The sequence below is a fragment of the Oncorhynchus mykiss genome, chromosome 7 (assembly GCF_057628025.1).
Source record: "Oncorhynchus mykiss isolate SJ-2025 chromosome 7, ASM5762802v1, whole genome shotgun sequence".
NCBI classification, from domain to species: Eukaryota; Metazoa; Chordata; class Actinopteri; order Salmoniformes; family Salmonidae; genus Oncorhynchus; species Oncorhynchus mykiss.
In genome coordinates this window covers 51507071-51527500 of record NC_143028.1, presented here as the reverse complement: position 1 = coordinate 51527500, position 20430 = coordinate 51507071, and the positions used below count along the sequence as shown (strand labels likewise).

Here is a 20430-nt window from a genome sequence, read left to right as displayed (position 1 = left end):
TCAATACTACGTGTCAGTGAAGAGGAAAAAGTTTCAGGTGTTTATGTCAGTATAATGGAAGCCCGTAGGTAGGTGAGAGAAGTGCAGGCCATTCCCCCTTTCCCTCTCCTCAACCACGGATTCAGACAGTAATAACTCTCAACTCTTCTACTTCAGATCCATATACTGTTAGGAATGATTGGGACTGGAGTGCATCACGTCTTAATGAGGCTGAGGTGGTATGGTATGAGAGCTGCATCAGTGCAGAACTCAGATGAGGAAGGTGAAATACCTGAACTGGAACTCACGCATCAGCCTGCATGAAGTGACTCCACTTTGGATTATGTGTGCATTGTTTTATATTGCTAGGTATTGGAGCTAGAAACTCAAGCATTTCACTGCACCTGCAGAAACATCTGGAAATCTGTGTACACGACCAATATACTTTGATTTGATTTGATCTGATTCTACACAGTGCCAATATACTGTAGTGTGCCTCTGCGCTCTCTCTCTCTCTCCCTCTATATCTCTCTCTCCCTCCCTCTCTCTATCTCTCCTCCTCTCTCTCCCTGTCGCTCTGTCCCTCTCTCTATTTCTCTCTCTCCCCCTCTCTCTCTATCTCTCCCTCTCTCTGGGATGTTTTTTGTCTCTTTTTGGTGAACTCAGTCTGTCCGTAAGGCCTTTCCTTCTGAAGGCACACTGACACAAACACGCACGCGCGCACACACACACACACACGCACAAACAAACACACACCCACACATACACACACAAGCCAACTGAGGGGGATCAAGGCTACTCCTCTGTCACGGTTTCCCATGGCTCAGTGTTTTCCCCTGTCTTTACAAGCGACTGGAAGCCATTAGGGAGAAGAGGGTGTTGAACAGGGCAGACCAGTCCTCACACAGTGATGACAGCCTTCTCCCATCTCAGCCAGGCTGAGTCCCCTTCCCTCCGCCAGCAAATTAAACACAAATGTCCAACACACATGCTTATGTATAGGCCTATACTGTACACTCAAACATACACGCTAATTGATTGTTTTGGGTATGTGGGTCACAACTGAGTTCAGTATGTATTGACGAACGCATGTAGTCACAGGTGTCTGTCAAAAACAACTGATCAGAACTCCTCTCCTCTCCTCCTCTCCGTTCTTGTCTGTCTGGTCTTAATATCAGTGTCCAGAGTTATGAGTCCCAGTGGAAGAAAGAGAGTTTCCAACCATCAATCCTGCCCCTGACGTGTGAAGATAAGAGTGTGCGTGCGGCTGTGTGTGTGGAATGTGTTGTGGAATGTGTGTGGTTCAGGATATCTCTATGATCTAATTGTGGGGGCTGGGTTTGTGTGTGATGGTGCGGCAGGGGGCCTTTTTCCTATTCCAATCTAGGCTTCATGTCTTGGAATTTTGCTCCATGAAAAGGCATCTGCCCTCCCAGAACACTTAGCACACGACTCCCCAGCCCATGAGACCCTCTTACCATAGTAGTAATCACCAGCAGCAGGCCGCATCTATCACTTTACACACACACGGATGCACAGACACACGCACATGCTATGGACGCACACACACATAACAGATGTTTTGCTCTCAAGCAGCGGACCCAGGGTTGATGTTTGTATGACTTGCGGTTATTGATGCTGGTCATTTATAGGAATCACTAGGAGATGAGGATGAGAACAGAAATGTGCTCAACATCTACAATGAGTGTACGAAACGTTAAAAACACCTGCTCTTTCCATGAAATAGACTGACCAGGTGTATCCAGACGAAAACTACAGTATGATCCCTTATTGATGTCAACTGTTAAATCCACTTCAATCAGTGTAGATGAAGGGGAGGAGACGGGTTAAAGAAGGATTTTTAAGCCTTGAGACAATTGAGACATGGACTGTGTATGTGTGCCATTCAAAGGGTGAATGGGCAAGACAAACATTCAAATACCTTTAAACGGGGTATGGTAGTAGGTGCCAGGTGTACCGGTTTGTGTCAAGAAATGCAATGCTGCTGGGTTTATAATGCTTGATAGTTTCTTGTGTGTATCAAGAATGGTCAACCACCCGAAGGACATCCAGCCAACTTGAAGCATTGGAGTCAACATGGGTCAGCATGTTTAATGCTTTCAACACCTTGTAGAGTCCATGCCCTGACGAACTGAGGCTGTTCTTTGGGCAAAGGGGGGGGGGGGGGTCCTAACTCAATATTTTGAAGGTGTTCTTACCACAAACCCCTGAGGTGCCTTATCGCTATTATAAACTGGTTACCAATGCAGTTAGAGCAGTAAAAATGCATGTTTTGTCATACCCGTGATATACGGTCTGATATACAGCGGCTTTCAGACAATCAGCATTCAGTTCTCGTACCACCCAGTTTAATATAATTAATAGTGCTATCTATATCATTAGGGTGCTTTTAGAAAAGTTCACACTAAAAGTGGAATATTGGGTGATGCATGTCTACAGGGTCCTGTGAGACACAGCAGGTTCCTCTGTCTATACTGCAGTGTTTCCACCCTATGAGAACCAGATGCATAATGCACTGTAGTTTGAGGCCCTACTGGCACCTGACTGGGCTTCAGCCTGTCTGTCCCAAAGCATCTTAAAAGAGTCAGTGTGGACATGGAGTTGAGTTTCTGGGTCCTAAAGGAAGCAGGGTTCAGAGTACCACAGATGCTGTCTCAAATGACACCTTACTCCCTATAAAGTCCTAATAGTGTAATACAGAAATATTGACCCCATATAACCCACCTGCTACTGGTTGTCTGGATTAGAATAATACACACACACACACGTGTCCCAGAGACATCCATCTACTGAAAGGAGAGAGGGAGAGTAGGAGGAGGAGGGGAGAAGAGGGGGAGGAGAAAGGGAGGAGAGTGGGAGAAGAAGGGGAGAAGGCACGGAGAAAGGGGTGGAGAAAGGGAGGAGAGGGGGGAAGAAGGGGAGGAGAGTGGGAGGAGAAGGGGAGGAGAAGGGAAGGAGAAGGGGAGGAGAGGGAGAGGCAAAGGGAAGGAGAAGGAGAAGGGGAGGAGAGTGGGAGGAGAAGGGGAGGAGAGTGGGAGGAATGGGGAGTAGAGGGGAAGGAAATGGACGGAGAGGGGGAGAAGAAGGGGAGAAGAGTGGGTGGAGAGTGGGAGGAGAAGGGGAGGAGAGTGGGAGTAGAGGGGGAGGAAATGGGGGTTGAGTGGGAGGAGAAGGGGAGAAAATGGGGGTAGAGTGGAGGATATGAGAGAAAAGAGTAGTGATGAGGAGAGGGGAGAGAGAAGGGGAAAGGACATGGGAGAGGGCCTCAGTATATTTTCAGAGAAGATGACACACACACACACACACTCTTTTCCCCAGCGTGTTAATAAATCCTGAGGTGTTCCAGACCTCTGTAATATCCTGCCCTAAAGAGGCTGTGGGCGTTATGCCATGAACCTCTCTTTATTACACACATACTTTTATTACTGTTGAGTAAAATAGACTGACTCCAGATAACACATTCCAGTACTGGGGAGTGGGAGAGGGGAGGGGGCCAGGGGGAGGAGGGGGAAGTGAAGAGAGGAAGACAGGGAAGTCAGAAGTGAGATGGGAAGACAGACGGAGAGGGGAAACGGGTGAGGGGAGGGGAGACGGGGGGGGGGGGGGGCTCTCCTTAAACCACCCAGGTAAGAAGGCCTGTAATCCAAGTAAAGTCCATGCCTTTACCTCTGCTACAAGAACATTAACAGCGCATTTTAGTTTGCAAAACATTTTTGGGGGTTAAAAAGATGGGAAAATACTGAATGCAAGCATAGAGATGATGGACAGCAAGCAAAAGCTAATGCTAACAATGCTAATTTGGCCTAAAAGGTGGGTAAACACTATTCCCAAAAATATAAAGGCGAGTAAACAAGGTTTAGGTTGGTGCGCCCTCTGCTATGTCCCTGGTCTCTCCTGTGGGGAAGATTTGGTGGAAAACTACAAGTGTTTACCATGTCTCTGACTCACCGAAAGAGAGAGAAGAAACAGTCTGGCGTGATGATTGAAAGTCTTTAAACATCATTAGTGAGCAGAATAAACACACCTCTACATCACACACTCTTATATTTATCTTCTGCCTCTTTTCAGATCACATACAATGGGATCTCAACTAGAGCCCAAACTGCTGAGCTAGGGGAGCTCTCTGTGTGTGTGTGACACAAAGACCCTATCATTGCCACAGTAAATAAACAGATGTAGAAGCGTGGAGTGACTGTTGTTTTGTATTTTCAGAGCTGGTCTGGGCCGATGTTCTGATGTTTTGTGTGTGTTCTGATATTTTGTGACTGTGTATCATTTGTCAGATCGGTTGGCAGGGTGTTTAGGTCAGAATTTATGCTGTTTTATATTACAGCTGGTGTGGTGGCTGAGGCAGACACACACAGGAGTACACACACTAGCAACGTCCCGCCCACCTGAGGAGCTGTCTTTTTCAGCCATCTGTTTCCTGTGTTTGAGGGGTGCAGAATCCACTTGTCACTTAAAGTAAAGATACAGCTATTTTGACTGTTATATATGTTTTTGTGCATCTTCGAGTGATGTTCTATCTATTCCCTGGGTCATTTCATGTTTTCATGTGTATCTGAGTTATAGGGGTTCAAGCAGGCAGAAATCCGTCCGGTGTGACATAGCACTGTGATAAAGTCTCTCTACACTGGAAGTTAATAGGGGGCGGCAGGGTAGCCTAGTGGTTAGAGTGTTGGACTAGTAACCGAAAGGTTGCAAGTTCGAATCCCAGAGCTGACAAGGTACAAATCTGTCGTTCTGCCCCTGAACAGGCTGTTAACCCACCATTCCTAGATCGTCATTGAGAGTAAGAATTTGTTCTTAACCACCACAATTGGTCCTGACTTGCCTAGTTAAAAAAATAGGAATACAACATTTAGATGGTGAAAACGTCTATCATACTGTACATGTCAGATTTCAATACTGGCCAATGTCATGACACGGGAGTTGTCTTCTCTCGAATTAGCAATTGATCATAGCTTTGTGATAGTCCTACCTCGAAATGTGTAATTGAACTGCCTCTTCAGTGCATTGCATGGTGCCGTTGCGAATGTCAGGCACATCGATCTGCAGGTTGAACATGGTGAGATTGTAGACTCCTAAATTGATAGTGCAGTTTGTTTGGTGATTGTTTGGTGATTTTACAGCTACATGATTTTACAGCTACATGCTGATAATGACTTTGGTATTATTGTGTATAGCTACGTTTGCTAGCTAGCTACCTAGGAGTACAATTTTGATGACCAGATTACTCATCAGAGGAGTGTGTAATACTGTACCCCAGAAGTAGGAAAGGAGAGAGAGAGAGAGAGAGAGAGAGAGAGAGAGGAGGAAAGGGAGGAGAGGACAAGAGGAGAGCGTACGTTTGCTAGCTAGCTACCTAGGAGTACAATTTTGATGACCAGATTACTCATCAGAGGAGTGTGTAATACTGTACCCCAGAAGTAGGAAAGGAGAGAGAGAGAGAGAGAGAGAGGAGGAAAGGGAGGAGAGGACAAGAGGAGAGCGTACGTTTGCTAGCTAGCTACCTAGGAGTACAATTTTGATGACCAGATTACTCATCAGAGGAGTGTGTAATACTGTACCCCAGAAGTAGGAAAGGAGAGAGAGAGAGAGAGTGAGAGACGAGAGAGGAGGAAAGGGAGGAGAGGACAAGAGGAGAGCGTACGTTTGCTAGCTAGCTACCTAGGAGTACAATTTTGATGACCAGATTACTCATCAGAGGAGTGTGTAATACTGTACCCCAGAAGTAGGAAAGGAGAGAGAGAGAGAGAGTGAGAGACGAGAGAGGAGGAAAGGGAGGAGAGGACAAGAGGAGAGCGTACGTTTGCTAGCTAGCTACCTAGGAGTACAATTTTGATGACCAGATTACTCATCAGAGGAGTGTGTAATACTGTACCCCAGAAGTAGAAAAGGAGAGAGAGAGAGAGAGAGAGAGGAGAGGAGGAAAGGGAGGAGAGGACAAGAGGAGAGCGTATAAGAGCCAGTCACAACTTGCATTTGGATACAAAATAAAGAGTAGAGGGAGAAAGAGAGAAATATTGAGAGTGTGTGTGATGGAGAGAGAGGTAGAGAAAGAGAGAGGTAGAGAGAGAGACAGAGAGGGTGGAGGGCAGTGTGTGTGTGCCATTGCCTGACCATGGTGAATTGATACAGAAGGAAAGTGGTAGTTCTGGTTCCTCTGAGACAGAATTCCTCCAAAAGGCGAGTCAGAAACAAGGTTAGTGTCAGAGAGACAAACAGGGAATGCAGGAAAGAACAACCACAGATGTACAGCCCATCAGGTTAACATCAGAGTCACAAAGGAACCAGAACCACAACACCTAGCCCTTAGCTCTGACCCAGCTAACAAGGGTCATGTTCAATACGGTACAACATAGTGAAACTTTCTTCTCCCATTTTGTACCTAGTGAAGATGAACACTGGCAGGGAGAGAAGGAACACTGTCAGTGTCCATTTGTTGTGTGTGTATGTGACTGCATATAAGCATTGTGCATGTGTACTGTATGTGTTTGTGTGTGTGTAAGAGCGTGTGTTGTGGATTTTAGTGCATTCCTGGGTCCCGTCTGTCACACATCTGTTCCGGTGTGAGTGCCAGTTCTGTTCCTTGCGCCTTTGTGTGTATGTATGTGCGTGTGTGTGCATGAGACATTCAGAGTCGATTAAGGTTGTCATCATGCATCAATACATCCATCTGTGTCCGTGAGACTCTCGTTCACCACAGAGAGACCACTTCCCCATGGAAACGCCCAGAGAGTGTAAACAATGCCCTCTGTGATTGGACCAGGACCATCTAACACACCTCATTAGCATAACACATTCTACTTCAGAACTCTGAGACAGAACTGTCGTGAGACGGATTGTAGCATTAGCCTTGTCCATGTGCTGTGCATAATGTTTGTGTGTGTGTGTGTGTGTGTGTGTGTGTGTGTGTGTGTGTGTGTGTGTGTGTGTTTAGGAGTATTACTGTCCTTGCGGGGACCAGAAGGAAATAAATTCCACAAATGTACTTTTAACAAGGCACACCTGTTAATTGAAATGCATTCCAGGTGACTACCTCATGAAGCTGGTTGAGAGAATGCCAAGAGTGTGCAAAGCTGTCATCAAGGCAAAGGGTGGCTACTTTGAAGAATATAAAATATATTTTGATGTATTAACACTTTTTTGGTTGGTGACTACATGATTCCATACGTGTTATTTCATATTTTTGATGTCTTCACTACTATTCTACAATGTAAAATGTTGAAAAATTTAGAAAAACGCTTAAATGAATAGATGTGTCCAAACTTTTGACGGGTATTGTATACATATATTTTTTTTATGTATTTTAAGCTAAATAAATTAAAACCCTTAACCTCTAAATAAAAGTGAAATAAATGAAAACCCTCAATCTCTCTCATATTTTTCTGATGTCCATCCAGTTACATTTCTGTTTGCCATATATTTTGAACAGTGCTGTTGCATAAAGCTTCTGAACCTATATACATTTTACAGACACAGTATATTTTACATGAGTTATCTTGTTGTTATTAGTAGTTATTACTCCCACCCTTCATCTCCATACAACCCTCCCATCTATCTCTTAACACCATCCACATTAGATTTCTATTTGCCACATATTTTTCAACTGTGCTGTGATGTTTCAAGGAAGTTCTGAAACGTTCTATTCTCATAGTTTCTACAGATTGTAAATTAAAGATAAATGTTTTTGCCATAAGCATTATTATATTATTGATCGATTGATTATGACCTTTCAAATCACCCAGTAGTGCTATCTGCAGTTAACTCCAGGTAAATGTTGCAAATCTTCAGCCATTCCTGGACCTGTGACCAAAACAAGCTACGTATGGACAGTACGAAGATAAATGATTGAATGACCATGTCTCTTCGCAGCAAAATCTGCAGAGCTGGGAAGGTTGTATCCCCCACATACAGTGGGGCAAAAAGGTATTTAGTCAGCCACCAATTGTGCAAGTTCTCCCACTTAAAAAGATGAGAGAGGCCTGTAATCATAGGTACACTTCAACTATGACAGACAAAATGAGAGAAAAAAAATCCAGAAAATCACATTGTAGGATTTTTAATGAATTAATTTGCAAATTATGGTGGAAAATAAGTATTTGGTCAATAACAGAAGTTTATCTCAATACTTTGTTATATACCCTTTGTTGGCAATGACAGAGGTCAAACATTTTCTGTAAGTCTTCACAAGGTTTTCACACACTGTTGCTGGTATTTTGGCCCATTCCTCCATGCAGATCTCCTCTAGAGCAGTGATGTTTTGGGGCTGTTGCTGGGCAACACGGACTTTCAACTCCCTCCAAAGATTTTCTATGGGGTTGAGATCTGGAGACTGGCCACTCCTTCGTTGCCCGGGCGGTGCGTTTGGGATCATTGTCATGCTGAAAAACCCAGCCACGTTTCATCTTCAATACCCTTGCTGATGGAAGGAGGTTTTCACTCAAAATCTCACGATACATGGCCCCATTCATTATTTCCTTTACACGGATCAGTCGTCCTGGTCCCTTTGCAGAAAAACAGCCCCAAAGCATGATGTTTCCACCCCAATGCTTCACAGTAGGTATGGTGTTCTTTGGATGCAACTCAGCATTCTTTGTCCTCCAAACACGACGAGTTGAGTTTTTACCAAAAAGTTATATTTTGGTTTCATCTGACCATATGACATTCTCCCAATCTTCTTCTGGATCATCCAAATGCTCTCTAGCAAACTTCAGACGGGCCTGAACACGTACTGGCTTAAGCAGGGGGACACGTCTGGCACTGCAGGATTTGAGTCCCTGGCGGCGTAGTGTGTTACTGATGGTAGGCTTTGTTACTTTGGTCCCAGCTCTCTGCAGGTCATTCACTCGGTCCCCCCGTGTGGTTCTGGGATTTTTCCTCACCGTTCTTGTGATCATTTTGACCCCACGGGGTGAGATCTTGCGTGGAGCCCCAGATCGAGGGAGATTATCAGTGGTCTTGTATGTCTTCCATTTCCTAATAATTGCTCCCACAGTTGATTTCTTCAAACCAAGCTGCTTACCTATTGCAGATTCAGTCTTCCCAGCCTGGTGCAGGTCTACAATTTTGTTTCTGGTGTCCTTTGACAGCTCTTTGGTCTTGGCCATAGTGGAGTTTGGAGTGTGACTGTTTGAGGTTGGGGACCGGTGTATTTTATACTGATAACAAGTTTAAACAGGTGCCATTAATACAGGTAACGAGTGGAGGACAGAGGAGCCTCTTAAAGAAGAAGTTACAGGTCTGTGAGAGCCAGAAATCTTGCTTGTTTGTAGGTGACCAAATACTTATTTTCCACCATAATTTGCAAATAAATTCATAACAAATCCTACAATGTGATTGTCTGGATTTTTTTTCTCATTTTGTCTGTCATTGTTGAAGTGTACCTATGATGAAAATTACAGGCCTCTCTCATCTTTTTAAGTGGGAGAACTTGAACAATTGGAGGCTGACTAAATACTTTTTTGCCCCACTGTATATATAAACTCAGCAAAAAGAGAAACGCCCCTTTTTCAGGACCCTGTCTTCAAAGATAATTCGTAAATATCCAAATATCTTCACAGATCTTCATTGTAAAGGGTTTAAACACTGTTTCCCATGCTTGTTCAATTAACCATAAACAATTAATGAACATACACCTGTGGACCAGTGGTTAAGACACTAACAGCTTACAGACAGTAGGCAATTAAGTTCACGGTTATGAAAACTTAAGACACTAAAGAGGCCTTTCTACCGACTCTGAAAAACACCAAAAGAAAGATGCCCAGGGTCCCTGCTTATCTGCGTGAACATTCTTTAGGCATGCTGTAAGGAGCCATGAGGACTGCAGATGTGACCAGGGCAATAAATTGCAATGTCCGTACTGTGAGACGCCTAAGACAGCGCTACAGGGAGACAGGACGGACAGCTGATCATCCTCACAGTGGCAGACCACGTGTAACAACACCTGCACAGGATCGGTACATCTGAACATCACACCTGCGGGACAGGTACAGGATGGCAACAACAACTGCCCGAGTTACACCAGGAAAGCACAATCCCTCCATGAGTGCTCAGACTGTCCGCAATAGGCTGAGAGAGGCTAGACTGAGGGCTTGTAGGCCTGTTGTAAGGCGGGTCCCTACCAGACATCACTGGCAACAACTTCGTCTATGGGCATAAGCCCACCGTCGCTGGACCAGACAGGACTGGAAAAAAGTGCTCTTCACTGACAAGTTGGGGTTTTGTCTCACCAGGGATGATGGTTGGATTTGCGTTTATCGTCGAAGGAATGAGCGTTACACCGAGGGCTGTACTTTGGAGCGGGATCGATTTGGAGGTGAAGGGTCCGTCATGGTCTGGGGCGATGTGTCCCAGCATCACGGGACTGAGCTTGTTGTCATTGCAGGCAGTCTCAACGCTGTGCATTACAGGGAAGACATCCTCTTCCTCATGTGGTACCCTTCCTGCAGGCTAATCCTGACATGACCCTCCAGCATGACAATGCCATTAGCCATACTGCTCGTTCTGTGCGTGATTTCCTGCAAGACAGGAATGTCAGTGTTCTGCCATGGCCAGCGAAGAGCCCGGATCTCAATCCCATTGAGCACGTCTGGGACCTGTTGGATCGGAGGTTGATGGCTAGGGCCATTCCCCCCAGAAATGTCCAGGAACTTGCAGGTGCCTTGGTGGAAGTGTGGGTAACATCTTACAGCAAGAACTGACACATCTGGTGCAGTCCATGAGGAGGAGATGCACTTTTTTGATGTACATTTTTTGGTCCTTAAATGAAACTGGTGTACTTTTTTATTTATCATAATTTTATTTAACCAATTTTGGTCTTTAATGCAGAGCCGACAGACAAGTTCCTTTTAGTTGGTTGTAATTTTGGGTAGAGCAGACATTTCCATATATTTTTGTTTGCTGCATGTGTGACATAACTCCACCAGTCCTATTTATGACATAATTGACAAAGATTCTAAAATGTTTTTGTTGTTTTAGTATTCGAAAAATATATTTTTTTATCAATTAGTATATTTGAGTTTAACCACAATATTTGTTGCATGCTGCTTTTGCAACAGCTAATGAAAAAATCCAAATAAGCAAATAGGTAAACTGGGATAGGTTTAGGTTTAGGGGTTTGGTGTTAAGGTTAGGAAGGGTTTGGGAAAGGGTAAGTATTAGGTTTAGATGATAGGGAAAATAGGATTTTGAATGGAAATCAATTGTTTGGTCCACGCAAGGATAGATAAACAAATCTAAATCTACTGTGGTAAGAAAGCTATAACAAGACAAAGAACTCACAGACAACCACACACACCCACACACACACACACACACACACACACACACACACACACACACACACACACACACACACACACACACATACACACACACACACACACACACACACACACACACATACACATACACATACACACACACACACACACATACACACCCACATACACACCCACACCAAACCACACACATACACACCCACACACATATGCATCCACACGCATAAGCACCCACACACTTAGAGAAATCACACTCTCTCACAGTAGGGAAAGGAAGCAATTTGGAAATCATCACAAACAAATTTCACCATCAATTTCCACATGAGGAAGGAAAGGCCAAACACCAACATTAGCTGTGTTCTATCCTGCTGTGTTGTATTCCAACACACACACACAAACTTGCTCTGAAAACCCCCAGAGATCCATTGGGTGGTGATTTATCACACTTCCCCTAGTGTTGATGACTCTAAGTGGCAGCCCCATCTCCCTTATCTTGGCACAGCTCTTTGTGTGTGTGTGTGTGTGTGTGTAGGCCTATCTCTCTGATCGTAGCTCAGCTGTGGGAGAGGGGATGATTAATAAACTAATCCTCTTATCAGGATCATCTGCTGCTCTCTACACACCGCTTCACCTGAGATTGGAAGGGATGGAGGGCGGAGGGCGGGGGGAGGTCCTTCCTTTCCTCGGCACAATAGGACCCGCTCTCACACACACACTTTCCAAATCATGTCCAATCAAGTGAATTTACCACTGGTGGACTCCAATCAACATCTCAAGGATAATCAATGGAAAGAGGATGTACCTGAGCTCAATTTCGAGTCTCATAGCAAAGGGTCTGAATACTTGTGTAAATAAGGTGTTACTGTTATGGCAACAGTTTGAAATACTGCAAAGGACAGGTCATACTTTAGTACCTCAGAGATCCATCAGGCCCTAAAAACAGGCATGCACACAAATCAAAGTTTATGCACACGCACGCCCGCACACGCACACACACACACACACACACACACACACACACACACACACACACACACACACACACACACACACACACACACACATACACACACATACCGAGTGCTGGAATAACCCCTATGCTATGTTCATCTGTGTGTGTGTTTATGCTAGGTGCAGTTAGTCAGTCAGTGAGTGAGGCGTGTAGTGAATCTCATCTGTAATAGGTGAAGAGACTTTGGAATGATTCATATTCTCTAGACAACCAATGATCCCTCTTCATCAGTCTATCTCTATTGGTCACGATCACCGTTGCTTACACTGAGGAACGAAAACACAGAGCAAACACTTTATCATGCTCTGTGCTCTCTAACACACCTTGTCTCAAACAGCAGCTAATGAATGGGCCATACTGGGGCCATCGTTTCATATCCATTATTAAACAAAGTAAATATTTGTGAGTACTGTGAAATCACACAGCGATGGGAAGACAGGGCTGACCAGGATGGGTTTACTCTTAGAAGCAGATGTGTGTCCTGATTCTCCAATGAGTCAAGCTATTCAGTTGTTCACACACACACACACACACACACACACACACACACACACACACACACACACACACACACACACACACACACACACACACACACACACACACACACACACACACACACACACACACACACACACACACAGCTGTACCTCATCCCCATATTGCTTTTATTTACTTTTCTGCTCTTTTGCACACCAGTATTTCTACTTGCACATCATCATCTGCTCATCTATCACTCCAGTGTTAATTTGCTAAATTGTAATTACTTTGCTACTATGGCCTATTTATTGCCTACCTCACGCCATTTGCACACACTGTATATAGACTTTCTTTTTTTCCTATTGTGTTATTGACTCCACGCTTGTTAATTCCATGTGTAACTCTGTGTTGTTGTTTGTGTCGCACTGCTTTGCTTTATCTTGGCCAGGTCGCAGTTGTAAATGAGAACTTGTTCTCAACTAGCTTACCTGATTAAATAAAGGTGAAAAAAATAAAATAATAATAATGCTTTTGTATCTGTCATTAATTCAGATGTTGGAGATGGATGTCTTTTTTGTAATATAAGATGAACAATTTTGCACTGTTTTATGGAGTGTGAGAGGATAACGCCTCTCTTTGAAATACTAGAGTCTTTGTTTACAGCTGTAGGGGAGATTTTCAATAACACTGAAAATAACACAGAAAAGAACATGTCAACTGTTACATTTTATTTTTGGTAAAGCTAAAATGTACATTTTTCAGAGTAGGAAAAATAAGATAGATAAGGGAAATAGTAAGGATGTAAGATATGTTTTTAAAGGATTAGTAAAAGACCTCCCATTATTTGAGGAGAAGTGGACTTATGATGGAGAGGTATGTTTTGTGGAGGAGGGGAAATAATGTTTTGTTGATTTAATAAGTTGAATGTAAATGAATTTTTATTTAATGTATTAGTTTTTTATATGTTTATATAAGGACACATTTGTTGTGTAATTTCTGAAAAGGCAGTGTGCCAATATTTGTGTTAATACTTTAGTTTAAAATAAAGATTTGTAAAAATTCAACTCTCTCTCTCTCTGTCAATTCAATTCAATTCAAGGGGCTTTATTGGCATGGGAAACATATATTAACATTGCCAAACAAGTCTCTCTCTATCTCTCTCCCTACTGTGTCACAGATTCTCCTGCTGTTGGGTCCCCTATGCCTTAGGCCAGATGGAATCTCCAGTTCATTTAGGGACTAAGAAGGGTCTCCCTGCGTATTGATGTGGCTCTGTGGTACTTGTGCAGTGAGCAGGAGGTTATTCTTTCTGGTGTGTGGATGGCTTTGCACTTGACTGTTGTTGCGTGTGTTTGTTGATGCTTGTCAGTGGCTACCTACAACCTCTGCCCACCCACCTTTTCCCTGTGGGCTAAACACACACACCTTGTAGCCCCAACCACCGGTGGTGTATGGAGATTAGAGGGGCCCTCAAGGCTTTTATCTTCGGGAGTTTGAGCGCAGCACTAGGGGCTGAGGGTATAGTCCCATGAAATTACGCATGCTTGTGCGAGTCTGAATGCGTGTGTATGTGTGTTTGTGTGCATGTATGGCACTTGGAGCTGAGGGCACTAGTCTCATGCCAAAGCTACTTCACTTCATCAGTCAATGGACCCTCTTCACCCCTCATCTGCTGTTTTTCTGTCTGGCGTCCTCCCAGTTTAGGTTATGCTCTCTCCCATGGCCCCGCTTGTTGCAGACTCACAGAAACACCTTTACCCTATAATGTTGAACCAAAGACCCTCAACAATCCATTTTACGCATTTGTGTTGAGTACAGAGTGGATACACGCAGCATAGCATGACCAAAGTCTTGATTTCCGGCCACAGCCAGTTCTCCTGACCATCCAATCACAGCTCAGCCCAGCAGGAAGTGTTGCCAAGAGTAATGCATGCTAACTTGGAGAGAAAGAGAGAGTGAGACTAATTGAAACCACCTAGCATCAGAATATATGACCAACTGACAGACAGATGGACAGACTGGAAGACGGAGACATTGACAGACTAAAACGCAGACATTTTATGAGCATCAGACTGTTGCGTTGATGATAAAGAGGGTAGTAATGATGGAGATCACTGACTGGTTAGCTAGAGTTCACTTAGTGGAAACAATGTAACACCACGTTTACTGTATGTATAATGTTTATAATGTCTTTTCCATCCTCCATCTACCTTTCTGCTATCAGAAAGAAGCTGCTTGGTTTTACTGACAGGCAGAACTCTGTAACAGGAGATGTGTGTGTGTCTGAGTACAGGTGTGTGTGTGTCCGTGTGTTTGAGTGTGCATGTATGTGTGTGTGTGTGAGGGGTTTTGATAAGGTGGATCACCTTCTGAAGGGGCTGCTCTTCTGTAACTGGAGTCTCTTGGTGACCCAAGACAGATTCTCTCGCTCCGGGGAGAGATCTTCCAGAACCTGTCATGCTCCCAGCAAACTCCTCTGGCATAATCACTGAGGAAAACAGCTGAAAGAGTCAAATCAAGCAATTACTTACAGTGCCCGCATTGAACGTAGCTCAGAGAGCAAAACGGCCTTAATCAGATCTGCAACACCTGCAGCACTTGCCTGTTTAACACCACTGACACTCAGCACCACTGACACTGTTTAATGCCACTGACAATCAGTGTCACGCTCACACACACAGACACACACACACACACACACACACACACACACACACACACACACACACACACACACACACACACACACACACAGACAAACTAGGGTTGAATATTTTCCCGGGAATTTAACAAATGTTCCATCCCGAGAATAAATCACGTTTCTCCCAGGTAACCCGGTATTTAATGCCAAAACCGGAAGTGTCATTCAAGAGCATTATAAATCATATATGTCTGGATTTGATTAGAGCTTTGATCAGCATGAAAATTCAAACCTGATGCACTGATGAGCCATATATGACATACATTTAATGGGCCCTACGTCAACGACATTTAATGAGCCTTGAGTTAATGACATTTAATGAGCCCTACGTTAATGACCCCTACATTAACGACATTTAATGAGCCCTACGTTAACAACATTTAATGAGCCCTACGTTAATGACCCCTACATTAATGACATTTAATGAGCCCTACATTAATGACATTTAATGAGCCCTACGTTAACAACATTTAATGAGCCCTACGTTAACCTTTAATGAGCCCTATGTTAACAACATTTAATGAGCCCTACATTAATGACATTTAATGAGCCCTACGTTAACAACATTTAATGAGCCCTACGTTAACCTTTAATGAGCCCTATGTTAACAACATTTAATGAGCCCTACGTTAATGACATTTAATGAGCCCTACATTAATGACATTTAATGAGCCCTACGTTAACAACATTTAATAAGCCTTGAGTTAATTACATTTAATGAGCCCTACGTTAATGACATTTAATGAGCCCTACATTAATGACATTTAATGAGCCCTACGTTAACAACATTTAATGAGCCCTACATTAATGACATTTAATGAGCCCTACGTTAATGACATTTAATGAGCCCTACAGTAATAACATTTAATGAGCCCTACGTTAACAACATTTAATGAGCCCTACATTAATGACATTTAATGAGCCCTACGTTAATGACATTTAATGAGCCCTACAGTAATAACATTTAATGAGCCCTACGTTAATGACATTTAATGAGCCTTGAGTTAATGACATTTAATGAGCCCTACGTTAATGACATTTAATGAGCCCTACAGTAATAACATTTAATGAGCCCTACGTTAACAACATTTAATGAGCCCTACATTAATGACATTTAATGAGCCCTACATTAATGACATTTAATGAGCCCTACATTAATGACATTTAATGAGCCCTACGTTAATGACATTTAATGAGCCCCACGTTAATGACATTTAATGAGCCCTACGTTAACGACATTTAATGAGCTCTACATTAATGACATTTAATGAGCCCTACATTAATGACATTTAATGAGCCCTACGTTAATGACATTTAATGAGCCCTACGTTAATGACATTTAATGAGCCCTACGTTAACGACATTTAATGAGCCCTACGTTAATGACATTTAATACGTTAACGACATTTAATGAGCCCTACGTTAATGGCATTTAATGAGCCCTACGTTAATGACATTTAATGAGCCCTACGTTAATGACATTTAATGAGCCCTACGTTAATGACATTTAATGAGCCCTACGTTAATGACACTTAATGAGCCCTACATTAATGACATTTAATGAGCCCCACGTTAATGACATTTAATGAGCCCTACGTTAACGACATTTAATGAGCCCTACGTTAATGACATTTAATGAGCCCTACGTTAACGACATTTAATGAGCCCTACGTTAATGACATTTAATACGTTAACGACATTTAATGAGCCCTACGTTAATGGCATTTAATGAGCCATACGTTAACGACATTTAATGAGCCCTACGTTAATGACATTTAATGAGCCCTACGTTAATGACATTTAATGAGCCCTACGTTAATGACATTTAATGAGCCCTACATTAATGACATTTAATGAGCCCCACGTTAATGACATTTAATGAGCCCTACGTTAACGGCATTTAATGAGCCCTATGTTAATGACATTTAATGAGCCCTACGTTAATGACATTTAATGAGCCCTACGTTAATGACATTTAATGAGCCCTACATTAATGACATTTAATGAGCCCTACGTTAATGACATTTAATGAGCCCTACGTTAATGACATTTAATGAGCCCTACGTTAATGACATTTAATGAGCCCTACGTTAATGACATTTAATGAGCCCTACGTTAATGATATTTAATGAGCCCTACGTTAATGACATTTAATGAGCCCTACGTTAATGACATTTAATGAGCCCTACGTTAATGACATTTAATGAGCCCTACGTTAATGATATTTAATGAGCCCTACGTTAATGAGCCCTACGTTAATGGCATTTAATGAGCCCTACGTTAATGACATTTAATGAGCCCTACGTTAATGACATTTAATGAGCCCTAAGTTAACGGCATTTAATGAGCCCTACGTTAATGACATTTAATGAGCCCTACGTTAATGACATTTAATGAGCCCTACGTTAATGGCATTTAATGAGCCCTACGTTAATGACATTTAATGAGCCCTACGTTAATGACATTTAATGAGCCCTAAGTTAACGGCATTTAATGAGCCCTACGTTAATGACATTTAATGAGCCCTACGTTAATGACATTTAATGAGCCCTACGTTAATGACATTTAATGAGCCCTACGTTAATGACATTTAATGAGCCCTACGTTAATGACATTTAATGAGCCCTACGTTAATGATATTTAATGAGCCCTACGTTAATGACATTTAATACGTTAACGACATTTAATGAGCCCTACATTAATGACATTTAATGAGCCCTACGTTAATGACATTTAATGAGCCCTACGTTAATGACATTTAATGAGCCCTACGTTAACGACATTTAATGAGCCCTACGTTAATGACATTTAATGAGCCCTACGTTAATGACATTTAATGAGCCCTACGTTAATGACATTTAATGAGCCCTACGTTAATGATATTTAATGAGCCCTACGTTAATGACATTTAATACGTTAACGACATTTAATGAGCTCTACATTAATGACATTTAATGATCCCTATGTTAATGATGTTTAATGAGCCCTACGTTAATGACATTTAATGAGCCCAAGCCCAAAAAAGCCCAAATGATTGTGTCATTATCCAATACATAGACTATATGATATAGGCTAAAGCATATTAAGCATGACAGAAAAACATAAAAGCCCATAGATGTAGTTAGCTATTTGCTCTCTTGAGTAAATAAGTGAAACTAGCTTCAGTAGGCTAATATTTTTGAGTGTGAACTGTAATGCTGTATTGTATTATACTGTATTATTTGGACTGGAATTACGCACCAAATCAAACCATGATGAAGCAGAAGAGAACATGCGATTCTGGGGCAGCACATGCAACCTACAAATTTAGGCTATAGGCTAGCGAATTTGATTTTGAAATATAATAGGGCCTATTTGTATAATTAGTAGGCTGATGCATATATACATTTCATAATATTTCCCCTGATGTTATTAGCCTACCTCCCTTTTATCTCTCTATTGTTGCTTTATTCCTTCCTCGCTTTCAACAGTTAAATTAAATACGTTTCATTCTCTTTATCTTCATCATTCAAATCACATCCTTGAATAATATAGGACTAGAATTAGATGCAAAAGGTTTTCACTTCCCTTCACGAAGATTGAATAGTTATGGTTCTGAATAAACAACTGCTATAGGTCACCGCCATCACGCGTCAGCGCTTCTTTCAAACTACCTTTGAGTTCTATTGGCTGCTGTATTTAACATTCAGCAAAAAAAGAGCTTGCGTCCCTCTTCGATTAGTCTATGTTGACCCCCGAAAGCCAGATGGGAGATGGGTAAATAAGGTGCGCATTCAGTCTTTATATTTCTGCAGCATAGACTATGCTGCAGAAAATGTAGGCCTACCTGTCACAAGAAAAAAGTTACCATGATGAGATGATAGGTCATCGTGCATTCATCATGCAGAGGCCGTAGAGAAGCCAAATTTAGACATTGCATTTAATTTAAGTTCCATGTCATGCCATGCTGTTCATAGAAATAATTTACTATAATTTACCGATTTCTCGCAGTTATTTATCCCTGGAAGGGGAGTCGTTTTGGGCCGTAAGTCTCGGTAACCGCCATTCAACCCTAGCACAGACATATGCACACATCAATGTCAGATTGGGACACATAGTTGGCTGCAGCGTCAAAGCAAGTAAAATAATCCACCCCAGAAACTGGGCTGCTACCAACCCAACTGCATTCAGGTTCGAGAGATTCAGAGACTGTTGCACAGTAGGTAGCAAAATGAGCAGACCCTTTTCAAATGGATAACGAAATTGAATGTTGTTATTTCATTAGCTCAGGTAAATTTTTGTTTAGACCCTATAGAGGTGCTGCCCCAACGGGACCCTGCCTGACTGTCTACCAGGGCTTGCACTGTTAAAATGCACACACACACACACACACACACACACACACACACATACACACACACACACACACACACACACACACACACACACACACCCACACACACACACACCCACACACACACACACACACACACAGAGGAAGGCCTGTAAGAATCTTCTTCAATTAGGAGTGTTTGGTCTTAACACCGCTCCGACGTTGACTAACCCACTGCTTCCTCAAGAGCCAGCCAGCATGACAGTTGAGGCTAATTGGCTGAGTGGCTGAGCAGCTTTATTGTGGGTGCTGTATGAGGTGATGGACAGGTGTGTGTGTGCGTGTGTGTGCGTGTGTAGGTAGGACACACTGAGGTTATTCATGCAGAGACACCTGGCTCCCCTGTGAGTGTATGTGCATGTGTTTTCACAGCTGGGTCTGACTGGAGAATGCTGGGTAAAACAGGGTCCTCAGTCGTCCCTTCGAACACTGACCCTCTGACCTCACACCTCGTTTTGACAAACTCATACACAAGGCTAATACACACGTATCTGCTAATGAACCACATCCAAATCACCATAATGCCCCCGAGGCCATGGTTTATGGGGAATACTATTGTGGATAGGATTTAGACACGTGC

At 42.8% G+C, this 20430-nt stretch overlaps 1 long non-coding RNA gene across 1 annotated transcript in view; it reads right to left on the bottom strand.

The window, feature by feature from the left end:
• The window catches only part of LOC149982582 (uncharacterized), a 53294-nt gene that overhangs the window by 19695 nt on the left and 13169 nt on the right, over nucleotides 1-20430 (bottom strand). Inside the window, exon 2 of the long non-coding RNA XR_016497309.1 lies at nucleotides 15144-15278. This is a non-coding gene — a long non-coding RNA (uncharacterized LOC149982582). The remainder of the gene's footprint in view (nucleotides 1-15143; nucleotides 15279-20430) is intronic.